This window comes from Protopterus annectens, chromosome 2.part1, assembly GCF_019279795.1.
Source record: "Protopterus annectens isolate FY-2018-M chromosome 2.part1, PAN1.0, whole genome shotgun sequence".
In the NCBI taxonomy this organism is placed as follows: domain Eukaryota; kingdom Metazoa; phylum Chordata; order Ceratodontiformes; family Protopteridae; genus Protopterus; species Protopterus annectens.
Genome location: NC_056729.1, coordinates 1,197,841,247 through 1,197,856,036, shown reverse-complemented (window position 1 = coordinate 1,197,856,036; position 14,790 = coordinate 1,197,841,247). Strand labels below are relative to the sequence as shown.

The 14,790-nt window shown below is 42.8% G+C and overlaps 1 protein-coding gene across 1 annotated transcript in view; it reads right to left on the bottom strand.

The window, feature by feature from the left end:
• The window catches only part of REV3L (REV3 like, DNA directed polymerase zeta catalytic subunit), a 2,860,434-nt gene that overhangs the window by 1,189,930 nt on the left and 1,655,714 nt on the right, over window positions 1-14,790 (bottom strand). The window lies entirely within an intron of this gene.

The window sequence follows — 14,790 nt, the reverse complement described above, 5'->3', positions numbered from 1 at the left end:
TGGGCGCAGTAGATAAGCCAAAGGGCAATGCAGAGAATTGATAATGTGAAGTACCAGCCCGAAATCTCAGGAATCTCCTGCAGCTGGGCTTGATAGGGATGTGAAGATAGGCCTCTTTGAGATCCAGGGTTACCATCCAGTGATCTTTGCCTAACATAGGCAGAAGTTGTTGTAATGTTAACATCTTGAACTTTGGAATTTCCAGGTAGGTGTTGAGAATGGACAAATCCAGAATTGGCCTCCAAGTGTTTCCTTTCTTTGGTACTAGGAATAGACGGGAATAAAATCCTAGGCCTACTTCTGAAGGAGGGACCACCTGAATTGCCTCCATCTGCAAAAGTAAAGAAATCTGCTCCTGAGCCTCCAGCCTTTGCTGAGGAGGCACATCTGGCATGCCTTTGAAAGGAGGAAAAGTGTGAAAATAAAACTTGTAACCTCGATTTATTATATCCAACACCCATTTGTCTTGGGTGATCAAATTCCAGTTTTCTTTGAAAAGTCCCAACTTTCCTCCTAGAGGAGCTGCCAGTAAGAAAGGGTCTGGCAGCGGAAGATACAGGTCATTGGGTCTGCTTACGAAAGGGCTGACCCCTGCCCTCACCAGAAGACTGTGCAGGAGAACTCCAAGTCCTAGGTCTGAAGGAACCCTGAGCGTGAGCCCTGCCTCTACCACGTCTAGACCTGCCCTTAGGCTGATAATCCGAAGAAGGATAAGACCATCCCCTAGCAGGCCAATTCCTACTAAACTTAGGGGGCTGCACCTGCAAAAAATCCTTGACCGTCTGCATAGACTTAGCCTTATCTTCCATCTTTTTCAGAACTGATTCCACAGGAGGACCAAAAAGAACTTCAGATTGAAGAGGAGCATCCAAAATCAGAGCCTTTACATGTTCTGACAAATTTTGATCCTTAAGCCAGGCATGTCTACGAATAACTGAACCTGTAGCAGCCACCCTAGAAGAAGCCTGAAGAGCATCAAAACCACACTGCAAAGAATGCTTGCCAACTTGATCTGATGCATGAACCAACTCCTGGAGCTCCTTACACTCTATACCCTCAGATAAAGCATCCACCTTAGATTTCAATTGGTCTAATAAAAAGTTCTGGTACTTCAGCATATGAAATTGGCAATTCAAAGCCCTCATAGCTAACGTAGAGGAGGTGTACACTTTTTCCCCCACCTGTCTAACGCTCTAGAATCTTTATCCAAAGGGACTGGATTTTTAGCCACAGAAGCCCTAACACCCTTAGGGCCTTGAATAATAGTTTCCGGATCAGCTCTAGGACTCTTATACAAATACTTATGTGCTTCTGGAACTCTAATACCTGTCTGGCTTAACCGGGGCCGGAGGCAGAGAATCAGGATTAAGGGAAGATTCAGAAAAAACATCCTGAACAACATCTAAGACAGGAGGAATAGCCAAGGGCCTATGTTGTGGCAGAAACAAAAATTCCCTAAGCCTCTAACGAGAATCTGAAAAATCTTGACCTTCCCACTTGAAATGCTTCCTCATGGTATGTAAGGTTTCAGAAAAAGAAAAATCTTCTGGAGGAGAAGCAGAAGGACAGGAGTCCTCTGCACCCGAATCAGAATAGGAAGGAAAATCCTGAATTTCTTCAGCTGAGGAATCAGAGTAGTCCGAGGAATGATCCATTCCCTCTAAATCTGCCTCCACCCTAGACCTCTTCTCTGGGGGGGGCATAGAACCCCGGATCAAAGTAATCAAGTCCTCCGCCATTTTCAACATATGTTTTTTAGGAATAGGGGCTGGAGAGCTAGAAGAATGACCAGGTCCAACAAGACCAGGTTTGGCCTTAGCATGGCCTTTAGCCACTGAAGTAGAAGGCCTAATAACCTTTTGTAAGCATGGAACTACTGAAACCTGAGAAGCACCCTCGGCCTGTCCTAACTCCTGAGAGGCCAACTCCTGTAAAAGTAAAGGTTCCCCCTGGGATCCAGCCGAACCCTCGGCAGGATCCACAGATTCAACCGGAGGCTCCAAAGAACCGGTGTCCGCAACGGACGACTCATCCGGTTTAGATCTCAAAGATTTATCCTTACACTTTTTAATGGTAGCGGGTGTCGGAGGATCCGACGGCATGTTATAGTTACACCGCTTACCGAAAACAAGCCTGGCTTAATGGTGCGCTTATTAAATCTAGTACAAAAGCGACACCAGACTACGTCGTGCTCAGGCCCTAAGCAAGGAATACAGAAAGAATGATAATCCCTATGAGGTATCTGTTTCCCACAAGAAATACAATTATTAACTTTTTCTGACATCCGGATGACTGAGGCAAGAAAAAACAAAAATTTCCCCAACGGGGTACTTAGCCCAACTTGGTCTTCGGTCTGAAACTCGGTAAATGAAAATTTCAGAACGCCGAATGGCACTTGCAAACACTGCTTCTGCTTCGGACCACGCGGCAAGAAAGACTGAGGATATGGCGTCGGTCATGCGCTTAAGTACTACTGCATACTGATGTCAGCTATAGGTGACAATGACCGACGCCAGCCTAGCCCTTTGGTATTCGGGCCGACCGAGGACAGCGGACTACCCACAGGTCATGACTGCAGCAATGTGAGACGAAGAACATCAAGCAAGTTAAAAAAATACTATTTCCAAAAGGATGAGAGGGCAAGCTCAATCACCTTTAAAGGAGTACCTCACACAAAAGTACTTCAATGACGCATCATTCCTGTCTTCAGATTAACTGACTAGGTAGCCTACCAAGCTATGAACCTAAGTTTGAGTAGAGGGCCCCAACTAATGTCCCTTTGATAACTGCAAAAGGAAAGCCTCTTTCAGCCTGAAAACACAATCTAGCTTGCAGTGAATAGTCAAAATGTAGAAAGTGAGCCAGATCACTGTTTAACAGGTACCATTCACTAAGACACCTCACAATAGGATTGCTCAGGCTGCAATACCATCATGAAATGAACTCTGATGAGTCACCAAAAAGATATCCCATCAAGTCACTAAAGAAGTCAAACTTAAAACATTAGGTTTTCTCATAGGAGTGTCCAAATTATTTTGAAGCAATGGAAACAGTTGAGCAGAATTCTAAAGTTCTTAGTCTTGGAATAAAGGCAAGAGGCTGTATTTTAGAATTCAAGAGCTGCAAGTTTCACTCGCTAAAATTATGAGAACGAGGTTGAAAAGAAGATACATCCTCTACTACAAAGAAATATTAGTCTTGCTGTTAAGCAAAAAGTACTGGTTAGTAGACAAGGCTACCATAACCTTATGGAAAAGCATGCAAAGTTCACCGCACATGACATCTTACAACACACCCTCCAGGCTGAGGTAAGCAACAAGAAAGCCACCAGTTTTCTGGCAAAAGAAAAAATTCAAATGAATTAAATAAGCTGGTTCAAGAAGAGGCTTTTTAATTCCTTTCAAAACAAATTTCAAATCCCACAATAAGAAAGCCGCTTTCCTGTGGGGCTGATCTAAAGAGGTCCCCTAGGGAAAAGCATAACCATAGGCCAGGTAGTTAGGGAAGACTCCTATAGAAAAAAATAAGATGGAATAACAAACCTTAATGGGAAAATAGGAAACACCTCTAGCCAAGTAATGGAGACAAGTAACAACACACTGAAGAAATGGGGTCTATACTGAATCACCAAACGCTTAGAAAAGTAAAAGCTGATTCATCGACACCATGTAAGCGAAAGCTTACAATCTCGAACACCCAGAACAGCGATTTTTTTCCCACGGAGAAAAAAAAAAAAAAAAAAATCGCTGTTCCGAGAAACACATGCACACCACAAACTTTCTAATGTGGGGGGGCTTTGCCCCCCACACACCCCCTACTTAAATATACCAACTCTGAGACCACACTACAGTAACAAAGAAGGCAAAATACTGAAGGCGGCCAAGCGATTTCTTACCAAGGGAAAGAATTCGCTCATATGCCGCTTTGGTATTTTGCCGTTTCGCGCTATAAAGTTTGATCAAGACGCATTTGACCCAGAGACTCCCCATACTCTGGAATAGACTGCCTATACATGTCAAGCAAAGCGCCTCCTTGGCAGTCTTCAAAAGGAACCTTGACGATTGGATGGGAGACAGGAAATTCACCCTGGGGATCACGTCAGTCGCCCTGCTAGACAGGGGTCCAGGGAAGTAAATACTGTGGGAAGAAATATCCAGGGAATTGTTATGGCTAGGCTTGTATAGGGCCAATAGCCTAGTACCAACCTATGAAAGAATGCATCTTCGATCAGCTAATAGGGAACCAAGAAATGTACAAGAGGACCATAGGAAGTTACTAAACTACTGGCCCTGAGGCCCTTACTAGCCTAACCAAGAATTCAGCCCATGTTCTGACAAGTCAGCACCCAATGCCCCTTGTCCAGCAGTGACATAGGTGGAATCCCAGCAGAGTATTTTCTGTTCCCCATCCAGTTATCCAGGTTGAGCTTAAAAAGGTTAATGAAGTACTCTGCTTGAAGTGGAGAGGGAGTCTATTCTACAGAAGGGGGGAGTCTCAGGGACAGAACTCTGTCCTGCCAACAAGTTCTGTTGATGTCACAGACCAGGTTGAGGTGGCACGTGCGGGTTACTCAAGTGGAGCTTGACTTGTGGATATGCAGCAGTCCTATTAAGGTGAGGTATGAGACTGTTTTGTATGCCAGACAGAGGTCACTTCTGAGGAGTCTGTATGACACGGAGTAGAGGGACAGGGCATTCAGCCTATCTGTATAGGGGTAGATGTTTGAGGCCCTGAATTCTCCTGGTGAGGAACCTCTGTGTTCTCTCCCGGATGCTGCATGCGCTTTGTGAGGTACATGCTGAAAGGAGCACTGCACTCAATAATGGATCTTATAAGGGGAAGAATACAGGGATGTTATGACCTCCTTTTCCCTGGATGAGATACCCTTATCAATGAGGTGGGTCATGTTGAAAGCCTTCCATACAACAGAGGCAATATGGTGGTCAAAAGTCAGTTTGCTATCAACCTGGGTGTCCAAGTTGCTCATGACTGAGTGCTTAGGGCCTTGTTATTAATGTGATAATTTGTGGGGACGTCACTCTCCCCAAAGGGGATGATGCATTTTTTGGCATTCAGTTTGAGGCCATGTTTCTGGCACCAGCCATTTGTTTTGGTGAGACCCTCTTGGAGGATGTCCACATCACTAGGGGAACTGATGGCAGCGCCCAGCTTGCAGTCATCTGCAAACTTGGTCAGCCATAGCCCAATGGTATTGGCCTACACCTCAGAAAAGTATATCCCAAACAACAGAGGCCCCAAGACTGATCCCTTGGGTACACTGCTCGTTACGGGTCTACTGCTTGAGGTGGCTTCTCCTGTTTTGACTAGGTGAGTTCTATCAGTGAGCCAGTTTACCACCCATTTGTTAACATACCGACTGATGCTTAGTTGAGAGAGTTTATCTATTATACCCGAGTGGGGAATAGTATCGAAGGCTTTGGCCAGGTCAAGGTAGGAGGTGTGCACTATCTTTCCCTCATCCACAGCTTTGCTGACTGTCTCAAAGAAGTCAACCAAGTTTAACAGGCATGACCTCCCCTTGATAAAACCAAATTGTGTGGGATCGAGTGTTTGGAGGATGCCAATGTCCTTGTTAATGAAGTCCATGATAATGCATTCCATGGCCTTTTGCAGACCAGGCTAGTTAGGCTGATTGGTCTATAATTTCCTTTGTGCAAAGGGATGGCAGTGGTTGTCCTCCACTTGGCTAGAACAAAGCCAGTAGTCAGACATTGGTTGAATAGGGTGCCTAATGGTGTTGCAAGTTCCTGCCAGAGTTCATGTAGGATGCAGCCTGGGATGTTATCGGATCCCACGGAGGCTGTATTTTTTGCCTTTGAGAGGGCAGTGATGACTTGCTCCCTGGAGATAAGGGGAGAGAGGCAGGTACTGGGGATGTCCTGATTTACTGATGGGGGGCAGAGGGGTGAAGTTTCACTGAACCTGTCTGCCAGCAGGTTGGCTACACCTACGTCATTTGTGTTATGTGGTGTCCTTGACCACCAGTTCTGAGCAGATCTGAGTACTTCCTTTAAGACTGTGGACATATGTGAAGAAGGCCTTATGATTGCCTTTAGTGGATGTGGCCAGTTTGGACTTGAAGTTTGTTTTGGAGGATCTCACTAGTGTTCATAACTACTTGTTCAGGCTAAGGAGAGATTGCTTCCAATTAGGCACCTGCTCCTTCTTGATCCTAGACAGCAATTTTTGATTTTATAGGTTCATAGGTTCATACTAGGCTATCTGCCCGAGGGCATTTTCAAGCCTAGCCCATAGTTTTGTGGCTTACGCCACCCCTTTAGTATGGGGAACTATACCCATTATTTTGCTGTGCCTCTGTTGAGCAGTGACACTGAGGTAATCCCTGGGGTATATCTGCGATCTCCCATCCATTGGTCAAGATTTCTCTTGAACAAGGCCAGCGAGGTGCTCTGCCTCACATATACCGGGATTTTATTCCACAGCATAGGGAGTCTTTGGGTGATGAATCTATCCCTCCAGCACGTCCTATTAATAGCCGTGTCGAGGTTTAAGTCTCCCGCCCTTGTGGCTCTGACGGATCTAGATTTTTGAGGTGAAGCATATTCATCAAATCTGGGTTTGACATGGCCTTGTATGTTAGGCAAAAGTCACCTCTGAGCAAGTCGTATGCGACTGAATAGAGCTGGAGTTCTTTCAGTCGGGCAGCATAGGACAGATGTTTGAGACCCTTTATCCTTTTGGTGAGGAACTTTTGTGGCCTCTCCAGCTGCTGCAAGTGTCGGGTCAGATACATTCCGAATGGGGCATTGCACTCAATCATTGGTCTGATGAGTGATGAGTATAGGGAGACTATGACCTCCCTTGATCTAGATGAGAATCCCTTCATGATAAGGTGGGCAATGTAGAAGGTCTTCCTAACTACTTTAGCTACATGGGTGTCGAATGACAGACTACTATCAACCTGGGTCCCCAGGTCCCTGATAACTTCTTCTGTGCTCAGTGGATTGCCACCTATTTGGTAGCTAGGGGTAACCTTGTTTTTCCCGAAGGGAATGACTATGCATTTTTTGGCATTTAACTTTAGGCCATGGCTCTGGCACCAGCTATCCGTTTCTGTGAGACCCTTCTGAAGGATATCTGTGTCAGATGTGTTTTCTACTATGGCGCCCAGTTTGCAGTCATCTGCAAACTTTGTCAGCCATAACCCTCCTGTGTTTGCTTGTACTTCGGAAAAGTAGATGCCAAACAAGAGTGGGCCCAGGATTGAGCCCTGTGGTACACCACTTGTGACAGGCTTTGAGTCTGACATGGCACCAGCAACTCTGACCCTGTGGGTTCTGTCACTCAGCCAGTTTGCAACCCATCTTGTGATGTATGGGTTAACATTTAAGCTGATGAGTTTTTCAATGATACCCGAGTGGGGTATTGTATCAAGGCCTTCGCCAGATCGAGGTAGGCTGTATGGACTGCCTTTCCCTCATCAATGGCTTTGGTGACTGTTTGAAAAAGTCAACCAAGTTTAGAAGGCATGATCTGCCTTTGACAAAGCCAAACTGGGATGGATCCAAAGTCTGCAAATTCCCTATGTCTTTATTTATGAGGTCCATTATGATCCTCTCCATGGCTTTGCAGATAAGGCTTGTCAAGCTAATGGGCGGTAATTTCCAGGGTCGGTGGAGGCACCGCCTTTGTGAAGTGGGACCACAGTTGCAGTGCGCCACTCCTGGAGTGCGTATCCAGAGGTAAGACTATGATTAAACAGCTGTCCTAGCTGTGGGTTTAATTCTCGTTGAGTTCGTGGAGCACACAGCCGGGGACACCATCAGGTCCCATGGATGCTGTGTTTTTGCTTTGGAGAGAGCAGTTCTCACTTGGGCGTTGGAGATGTTTGGGGGCTGCAATCGCTGGTATAGATATCTCTCCTTTTGGGGGAGGGAGTTTGCACTGAACCTGTCAGCCAGTATGTTGGCAATGTCTGTAGGATCAGTAATCTTCACATCATTTTGAACTAGTTCTGAGCATATCTGGGAGTTTCCTCCCAGGTTTCTAACATAGCTAAAGAAGGCCTTATGATTGTCTTTTGAGTCTTTAGCTATTTTTCTCTCAAAATTTGCTTTGGATGATTTTATGAGAGCTCTTAGTTTTTTACTTATAGTGACCAAGGGTGTCTTACCTTTTAAGGATTTTGCTCTATCTTGTAGTAGCTTCCTCCTTTTGTTGTAGAGTTTGTTTATGGCTGGGGTCCACCAGACTGGACGCTTGCCTTTGGTACAAAGAGTCTTTGTTTTGCTTGGGATTGCCTTATCCATGCAGTCCTGCAGGTGCTGGTAGAAGGCATTTGTAAGTGATTCAGCGGCTTGAGTACTGTTTTCCGCGCTCGGGGCCTTAAAGGAGACCACACTAGTCTTTAGAAGTGTGAAGTCGGCTTCGAGAAGTTCTTTACTGTGGTCTTTTTATTTCAGGTGGGGGTGGGATGAGGACCTCCAGCGAGATTAGTTTGTGATCTGATCTCACCAGTGAGGGGTATACTTCGGTGTTGAACATTGTGCTCCCATGTTCGTGATGATGAGATCAAGTATGTTTTCTCCTCTTGTGGGGATGGTGACTAGTTGTTCCATGGCATTTGAGTTTATGAATTCCAGGAACTTTTGGGCTAGGGTGTTTGGGCTTGAGTAGTGTTCCCAGTCTATATTAGGGTAATTGAAGTCACCTAGTATGATGGTGTTTGGTGATACATTTATCCCCTCTAGTGTTTTCAGGAAGGCCATATGAGGTTCCTGAGTTTGTGAGGGTGGCCTGTAACATGCTACAATTTGCAGAGCAGTCTTGCCTATGGTTAATTGCACCTGGATGGTCTCCGATGCATCGTGCGTTGCCACCAGTCTTGAGGTGTGGGTGTCTTTGATGAATATGGATACCCCCCCTCCTTTCTTGGTACTGTCCGGATTTTGGGGCCGGAACGCATGATAAGAGGTAAAACCTGATAGTGCTGGGGTGCTCTCAGGAGCCTTGAACCAGGTTTCTGTCACTGCACAGACATCAATGTTCTCCATACTGAGAAGGGCCTCGAGTGCGTGCATTTTGAGATTTAGACTTCTGGCATTGAGCAGCATTACCCTTAGTTTTTTTACCTTTTTGTGTTCTAGGGTGGTAGGTTTAGAATTTGAGCCTTGCCTAAAAAAGGCACTATGGGGGTGGCAAGAGCCTTTGCCAATATCCGGAATCCCAGGGGTGACAGGTGCAAGCCGTCCCTTGCGAAGCAGCGTGGCTTGTCCAGCATGTCATCCCAGGCAGACAGACATTGGATCCCCTTTGAATGACACCAGAGTTTAAGCCAATTGTTAAAGCTGATCATCTTATCTCTGTATTGTGGCATCATTCTTGGTGAAGGTAGGATACTGCTCAAGGTCAGGGTCATACCTGCCTGGGCTACATAATCAGAGAGCTCCTCAATGTCTCTTTTCATGTAGTCCAAGGAGGTACGTCTCAGGTCGTTTACACCAGCGTGGACAATGACTGAGTCATATTTGTACCTGCTGTTGAGAGACCTGAGTGCTTGCGTTATGTGGCGGATTCTAGCGCCCGACAGGCAGCTTACTGTGACCTTCTCCTTACTCAGTCTGGTGAGCGGGACGTCAGTGTGTCTGACTATGGAGTCACCAATGACTAGTGTGTCTGGCATTGTGTTTGGCCTTAAGGGCTGTGACTGTTTGACACTCTGACTGTGAGGTCTATGTGTTGCAGGTGTTGTGTTCTGAGGTGGTGGTTGTTTGGGTACCTGCTTTGGTGGCCTCTGCTATTTTGGTAGATTTTTGATCAGAGCCGCCGAGTATGTCTTTGTGTGTTTATGTGTATGATTTGAGGTTGTGATGGTACTATGTGAGACTGGGTCTATAGTGTGTGTGGTAACCTTCTCCTCCTGACTGGTCTTGCCAGTCCTATGTTGAGAGAGCTCAGCCTCCAGTTTGGCCGTATAGTTGCATCTCTCGCATGTATTTGTGTTTTGTGGGAGGAGGAGAGGGTTGTCTGTGTACATGAGGCAATTGTAACATTGCCTCAATATTCCCAGGTTCACCAGCTGAGCAGGAGAGGACACTAGCAACTGATCCCTCGACATGCTAGAAGGACTAGACAAAAAAACTTTAAAAGAGATTCCAGGGGATGTGGGTGACCGAGAAATGGGGGTTTGCCTTTTTGGGGTGCTATCTATAAGAGTGCCGTATCAAGGTAATAAGTACTGTAGGAGCAAGTGCTAGGTTTAACAGATAGAGAAAAGTCTACTTGGAGTCAAGTAGAGATGATCTTTTTAGGTATTAGAGAAAGTGCTAGTAACAGGGATGCTTAAAGGTAAGATTGAAAAGAATGCACTCTGCAGTGTGCACTAGAGAAGTTGGATATGAAAGTAGGTAACTTGAGTTTTACCTGTTTAAAAAGTTAAGGTTTAGTGGAGAGTTACTATTTTTAAAACAGCAAGATGGACTGAAAGGGGTGGTTACTTTTGTATTTTGGTACTATGAAATACTGTAGGATGGCCAATAAATTTAAATAATTGAAGGGGTGGGATTTCAAAAGTGATGGTTTTGTGATTACTCACATAAGCCAGTGAAAGTAGAGAGAAATGAGATATATGGTCAGATTAACATAAGAGGCGGGCAACTAGAAAGACAGTGGTATTTAACAAGACAACTTTTATTATAGAGTTTATTTAATGGCGGTGGTGGTGCTGCGGTAGCATTGTCGCCTCACAGTAAGACGTTGTCCGGTTCGATTCCCAGTTAGAGAGTCTTCTGTGTGGAGACATGCGTGAATGGGAGTACCTTAGTTGAAGGTTGTGCGTCAGGGCTGGTAACTCGGCACGTAAAAATCAACTACCAATCATTAGTGGACCGGAGTTCTGCTGTGGCGACCCCTAACCGGGAAAAAGCCGAAAGACACAACAAGTTTATTTACTACAGATGTTCACCAGACAGGTTTACTCCTCCTTGAGGAAGTTGATTTTGCCCTGTTGGGTATTCCTGATTGTTACTTCAGCAAAATAATGAATCTCTTCTACTTAGACTGCATTCCCAAGTAAAGCATATTCTAATGGAAGAATATGAAAGCCTCTAACTGAGAAAAGGCAACAAAGTACACTGAAGAACTGTACCTAAACATGGCATAATTAGTGCTATTAAATCAAAATAAGAATCTCTTCCATTCAGACAAATGACATTTTCTAGTTGAAGGTGTCCAAACATTAGAACCTAGCTGTCTGCAGAAAAAGAGGTATCTCCATCAAGTATCAAATCTTACCAGGCTTCTCACTGATAGGACAAGTTAAAACTGAACTGCATATTGTTAACAGCAAGAGAAAGTACAGCAGTACAAGAAGCAGACATCATTACAGCAAATATTTCAGGAAGAGGTCACTGCAGCTCACTCATCACAAAAGGAAACTAGTAGTTTTGACCTTCTGCACAGCTGTTATGTGATGAAGGTCAAGTGATGCAGCAGCATATGCAGCTAACAGGAGTCTCAGCTTGCCAAGAAGTGCAGTAGTAGTACTGCAAAATGAGGAACTGGTATGTAAATGTGCAAGAGCAGATCATTTGCCTCAGCACTGCAGGATCTACTTTGGCATACAATCTGTTACTACCCACTCCCCTCTGCCACGGATTAAAAGTATAAGACATTTTTTTTTAAATTAAAGAAATACAAGGAGTTCTGTAAGATGAACCTTTTAACACAAAAGGGGGAAGCCACCATGGGGTCAAGTGGGTTACAGCTTCTAGTGAGATGGGGAATGATAAAGGGGCTAATAGACAGTGTAGAGGCTGACAATTAGGCAGGTAAAGAGCAAAAACCAAATTCAAGACAAGTGACAGCTTAGATTACTTAAGGTATAAAAAGGATTAATCTTCTCTCAATGTGGAATAAAGGTTTATACAACAGTATCCAGAGATCTGAAATTCTTCCATACATAAAGGCTAAGAAGATAGCTTTCAGTGAAAGTTTTCAAAAGGATTCAGAATCAGCTGTTATAATATGAAAATTAACGTTCCCAAAAGAGGACAGAAAGGGATTGCAGGTCTTCTTGGAGGTGTTAAGTGAAGGATACCTTTTAGTGAAATCTTGAACAAAAAGCCATCTGCACCTTCTGGAAAAGATGGTATGTAGCCTATGACAGCAGAGACATGCAACAATGTAAATATGAATATGGATATATAAAAAAGATCTATGTATGTGAATAAATATATATTGTATATAAGAATGTATATAGAAATATAAAAATATGTATTTATATTGATATAAAATGTAAGTATAAAATATAAATATAAATATAAGTATGAATATAAATATGGGTATGAGTATAAATATAAATATAAATATGAATGCAGGAAGTATGTGAGTAATTAAAAACTCATTAAATAAACTTAAATATATGTTTTACAAATTTAATGAATATGATGGGTAAATCATTTTGTTATTGTTATATACATATTTTTATATATTTATACATATTTTTATATTTCTATATACATTCTTATATACAATATATATTTATTCACATACATAGATCTTTTTTATATATCCATATTCATATTTACATTATCATACACATTCATATATACATTTTATATTTTTTAGAATATTTACACATATATTATACATATTTCATATTTATTTATATTTATTCATTGTATCAAATACATAAACATTATAAAAATTTTAACTAACAACAACCATACACCATCAGTACTTTATTTTCACTTTTATTTTCACTTTTATTGTTATTACTCTTTTCCAAAAATAATTTGGTTTCCTTAGATGACAGTTGAAACTGTGGGAACATACATATACATTTTTTATTATTATTTTTATTCTTTACTAATAAAATCAGCATATGGGTCAGAGTCGTATAGCAGTTTAGGCTATATATATTTTTCTGCGTATTTTTACACACCTTTTGTATTGCAAATTTGTACTTTGTATTGTTTTAACCATGCAATATATTGTTTTAACCATGCAATATGCTTTTAAAAGCTCATATTTGAATCAATTACCAATTATTGGTTAATTGGTTAAGTACTCAGTTGTATATTTAAGGCTTGCATTTCATGAAACCCTTAGATTCTGATGAAGTCCAGTAGGTATGGACGAAAGCGCGCTCAATCTATTTATGGTTCATTTGTAACACAATAAGAAGTTTACTTGGTGTTGTTTGCTGCTGGTTGCTGCGTTTTTGAGCTGTTTTAATAATAAACTATACAATCTACTATCGAGTGGTGGAACATTTGTGTCAGGTGGAGGAGAACCCTTCAATTGTACAGTACAGCGGATTTCTTTTGTTTGGTGAACTTCGTGTTTGGAGGTGGTTTGGAGATTTGGTTACATACATCACAAATAAAGCTGGCCAAAGACAAGCACCAACCTTTGCAGAGAAGGCCATATCCCATAAGAAAAACTGTACAGAATCAATGTATCTACACAGGTTAAGTAAACCCAAATGTTATGACTTACTGGTATAATGCAGTTTTCGCAAAGTAAGGTATAACATAAATTTTTTACAATATCAGCTGATCTATCCCTAGTGAATACACAGCTGGGTCTACCTTCTCTTCCTTGCATATTTGGCATTTCTTTCTCTAATGTTCTAACAGCAGGTGCTGGGGGAACGATGAACAGTAGAATTCATGATGTACTAAGACAAAATACCTATCTTCTGGGCCTGCCAGTTCATTTTCAACATCTAAGCAGGCAAGCATCTTGCAAAATCCAGAGAATCAATGAAGAGTTCACACCTACACTAGTTATAACCATATAATAACACCTGATGAATATACAGGGGACTCCCAACACCTGCCAGAGGATCAATGGGTTGTCAAAGGGGTAAGACGGGAAGGAATCAGTGACCCTCTGTGGAAGCTCCCGTCCAATCAAACGACAGTAAAAGTATATCTGCAATGTCTAACAATGGGGACTGTCCTCAACAGGATGACAAGTATGTTGAATACAAATCAATACAGTCACTCAAGATGGAAGGAAAAGGAAGATATCAGGAGGGGAAGATCACTTAACATAGAAGGAAATGGGAACTGGAAAACAGTTGGAAAAGCTAAGAAGGCTGGGTCTTGCAATGCTTGATGCATCAAAGAATAGCCAGTTCTTGGAGTTAAGATCCAAACAATGTCTGATGAAGATGAGGACTGATTACCAAATGGCCACTGCACACATTTGCAGCTAGGACATTTTTGAAGTAAGCACTCGAAGTAGACATGCCCCAGTTGCGGTGCCCTTTAACAGAATGATATTCCAGTGAGGGTGTATCATGTGATGGCAAACAAGGGAGCAAAGTTTGCAATACATTTGCAAAGGGCTTGCCTGAAAACTGCCAACTCTTTCCCTACAGTGAGAGTGAGAGAGAGAGAGAGAGAAGGGGAAAAGCAGCTTACTTTTATAGGTTGTTACTAGGCTAACACAGCCACTAGGGCCCTTAAAAGCCTAGCCACAAACCCCAAACCATCTGATTCAGTGTATCATGGGCATCTATACGGGGGGAGGCATGTTAGTAAGGAGGTAACTATGGATATGTGGGGGGTGTTAGTTAGGATTATACTTTTCTTATTGACGGCCTCTATCCATAAGGGACATGGAGGACAGACCAAGAGTAAACTTACAATTTCCCATCAAACTTTCAAGGTTTTGTTTGAATAGGTTCAGGGAATAACTCTGTTTTACATGGATGGGGAGCCTAATCCACAGTGCAGGGAGTCTTGGGACACTTACATCTGTCTCAACAGCATGTTCTGTTTATGTCAAAAATAAAAT